The sequence below is a fragment of the Chinchilla lanigera genome, unplaced genomic scaffold, assembly GCF_000276665.1.
Source record: "Chinchilla lanigera isolate Chin_1 unplaced genomic scaffold, ChiLan1.0 scaffold00044, whole genome shotgun sequence".
Lineage (NCBI taxonomy): Eukaryota > Metazoa > Chordata > Mammalia > Rodentia > Chinchillidae > Chinchilla > Chinchilla lanigera.
In genome coordinates this window covers 1,122,880-1,126,677 of record NW_004955445.1, presented here as the reverse complement: position 1 = coordinate 1,126,677, position 3,798 = coordinate 1,122,880, and the positions used below count along the sequence as shown (strand labels likewise).

At 36.9% G+C, this 3,798-nt stretch overlaps 1 pseudogene; it reads right to left on the bottom strand.

The window, feature by feature from the left end:
* Positions 1–1,002: 1,002 nt before the first annotated feature.
* LOC102020854 lies at positions 1,003–3,676 on the bottom strand (annotated as a pseudogene).
* Between the last annotated feature and the right edge of the window lie 122 nt (positions 3,677–3,798).

The window sequence follows — 3,798 nt, the reverse complement described above, 5'->3', positions numbered from 1 at the left end:
ACTGTCTAGGTGTAGTTTCTGCTCTAGTCACAAGATGTTTGTGGAGTCCAGGGTGACTGCAGGTGAGAATAAATCAAGGAAAGAACAATTCAGAAAGGCAAGATGGAGTTAGCCAAGTCAAAGCTTGGCTATAAGTCAATATGATGTGCTTGAGTCATACAGGTAGGAAAGGGCCAGGCTGAGTTTTGAGTTTACTGGGAGCTTTCACTCTTTCCTTTTATAGTTGGTAGGCACAAACTCTTTAAGTTATTCTTTCATAAAGATGATACTTACAGTTCCTAAAAGGATGAGTTTTGTGTTAGTCATGTGTCTCTGAATGATTACAGACAAGAAGTGCTTAAACCATGCACATACCAGGAAAATACTAAGGAGTTAACGGAATACTTTTTCCACAGAATCCTGTTAGATTTCCTGATTGATACATTTATCTAGTCATTTTTAAAATAATACTCAACACCCAGAACCTGTCCTCTTAGGGTTGAGAAGTTTGCTGGATTGTGGCCATCTTCTTTGGTCTTTAAGTCACCACTTTATAACTTTTAAGGTTCCATTTTTGTAACTGAGACATAATCTTTTCTCCTTTTGCTTTTAATAGTATGCACATTTCTGTATATCATTACTGTAATACTGTGTATTATTACTCAAATTGCTTTTTAAAACAGGTCAGCTCTAGGGCTTCCTACTTTCTTAAGAAATATACTTTAAAAGGACAAAAAGCCAAGCAGTAGGGCCTGAGGTAAGGTGGAAGAACTAGTTTATGCTGTGCCTTGCTTTATCTTTTAGAGCACATCAGGAAGTTCATGTTCAGTTAGTTAATACCATCTCATGAGTGTCTACATCAAATGCAGGTAAATTTTCACAGGTGAATGTGTGTATAAGTCATAAAGAGCACTATTCAAATTGGTTTTTTTTTTTAAACAAGTGAAATTACTTGATTTTATTTTACAGTGAGTGGTGGGCACAAAGCAATCCTCCTTAATAAAGCTGACAATTAGTTTCACTCAGAACATTTTTAATAATGCACATTAAAAAAAGTATTCATCTTACAAATTGTTCTGCAATCCAAATATACAACGGCTTGAAAAACAACGTTTAGAAAACAAAACCCAATGTAAAAAGACAAAGTAAAACAACTAGAACAATACAGGTTTTTATGGCTCAGGTTCTACAGTTTTCTTACTGCATCATCAATGTCAGAAATCTGCTCCTTCAGCTGGCTCCACTGCTCTGGATTTAAAGAAATATTTTTCTTCCTGGTTTCATTTCACCTCCTGGATCCATCCAGTATTCTCTAATATCAATTAAACTTTCCCTTTAAAGTGCTGAACACTGGCATATCTCATTTTCCCAATCTGAAACATGTTATCATCTCTGCTGCTGGTGCTCTGCTTAGAAGATGACAGAGCTCTTGAAGTTTCACCAGTCTTTTGCTTCTTTGTAGGTTTTTCTGGAGCAACTTGCTTTTTCCTCTTTAACTTTTTGTCAACTTCATTGTCAGAGACTTCTTCAAGCGCCCAAAGAGCTTGAAGAAACAAGTTCCCTTGATTTAGGCGTTGCTCCGCTGCTGCAGTCGTCAGCCTCCTCCTTGCTTGCAACTATTCAGATTGTTAAACAGAAGAATAAAAATTTTAAAGAGTATTTTTAATTACTCCCAAATTCATGTTGCTTCATATTTTACCTCCTATTTCATATTTGAGATGCTTAGTTTCTAATTTTGTCTAGACATCTGAATAAGGAATAAAAAATTAGAAAAATGGTTAAAAGTAAGTGTGCTTCTAGAGGCACAAATCATTTTTTTTTACTCTTGAAAGAAAAATTTTAACTTTTGAAGGAGATTTCATTTGTAAAATTGACTTTGTACTTTATAAGCAGTGTTTAAATTCATTGGTGATAAATGTGTGTGTTTGCATAGTAAAATCCCATTTTTTACATAATGCTTTAATGGAAATGGCAGTTTTATGAAATGAAAGTGACTAGTAAAAATCTGAATGATGTTCATAAGCCTTTATGTCATTTTTATTGAGGCTTTTGTGTATCCTAATTCATTAAAACGGGAAAAGGAGGACACTAACATGGTTTATCTCCTATAATTACTCAAATCGAATGGGATTTATTTTCAATAAAATTCTTATAGTAAATTGCCCAGAGTGGAGAGAAAGTTTGCTGTTTTATCAATAATGTTGTTCTGTTGCATATATTTTCAGTATTTTACTCTTTCTAGGTTTTTATAAGTAAAAACTTGGGTCTAAGAAGCCCTGGTACATAAAGACCTAGGATTGAGTGTTAAGGAGAAAGAGGAGGTGTTTGTTTTATCCTGCTTTTTGCAAATATTACTTGTCTTCTAAAAAGTTAGACTCTTTAATGTGATTCATGTATAAATTGGGATGCTGCTTAGATTGCTATGTAAGAGATGTACTGGGGAAATTTCTCCAGACAAGTTAGTGTTTACAGTTAAATTTGCCTTAATTTTGTAGAGTGCTTAGAAGAGGTTGATGTAATGGATAATGAGTTACTTAAACCTGGGCTCCCCCAACCCATCCTCATAAGGGAGTAGGAGGAAGAGACACTAGAGTTGGATTGGAACTCATAAATACTCTCAGTTGTACCACACTGAAAAGTATGTATGTGTTTAGGGCCATTATATATTCTTGGCCTTATGATCTGGTGACTCTTCCGTGTTCTTGAGGCAGAATCTTGTTGAAGCTAATGACCTTGAGCTTATATCTAGAAATCTTTGAGGACTGATAGTGTTTGACTCACATATAGTCCACTATTGAATTCCTTTTTTCCCCTAGGTTTTATATTTGAAAGCTGATCTCTTTCAAGTGTCACTTTTGTAGACACATGTTTTTGTCCACCTTTTCTTTTTCTGCCCCCAGCAATAAAGAGCAACTCGAGCTGTGCCTTGCTTACATGGAGTTATGATTGGCTGGGTTTATGTGAGAGGCAGGGAATATATGTGTGTGGTCATTTGTTTGTGTTTGTGTAGGTTTGTATGCCTTATTGCTTTCTTTGGCCTTGTGTGTAGCTAATCTTCTTTTAGTCTGTGCTTGCTGAGATGATCCCCACCTTAAGCAAGTCAGAGACTTGATGCAGAGTCGGACTTTCTCCATCTTCCTTATGAGTCAGACCATATGCATTGGAGAGTGGAACAGAGTTGAGTCCCAGAGAGCTGCCGCCTCCATAATCCCCCTGGATACTGTCTCAGCACCAAGTATCCCGTTTCTCTCTTGATGCCAAGAACTTGTTGCAAGGGTGGAGCATTGTCAGCACCTGGCTGTCCCTCATGGTAGCTGAAAATCCTTTGGGCCACAGGGTACCAGCTCTCATATGTTCTTAGTAAGGAGCTGACTTCGAGTGTAGAGAGAGGCTTGTTTGTGAAGTTGGTAGCTGAGGTGAAATACTAAGGACTTTGCCTTTCTCTATGTCTGGCTGTAGTTACACCTCCAGACCTGTCAAGAACCTTTCTCTCTTCCAACCTAATTCCTAGGGCACTGAAGGAAGGTTTCTTGGAAAGATGATAAATTCTTTCTAGGCATTTCATTCTTGAAGGTGAATTCTCATGGGATGAAAATAGCTTTCAGTATAAGTAATCTCTGAATAATAGATGATTCAGTAGCATAGTCAATTCTACTGTAATGCAGCATGTATATAAAATTACCATACCATACCACATAGTGCGGTAAAAACCATAGGGTGAAGGGAGGAACAAGGTTAGATCTACAGTACTCAATGATTCTGTTGGTGATGCCTACACAAAATAGGAGCCTAAGAAGAGCAGCAGTTGGTACAGTAGAG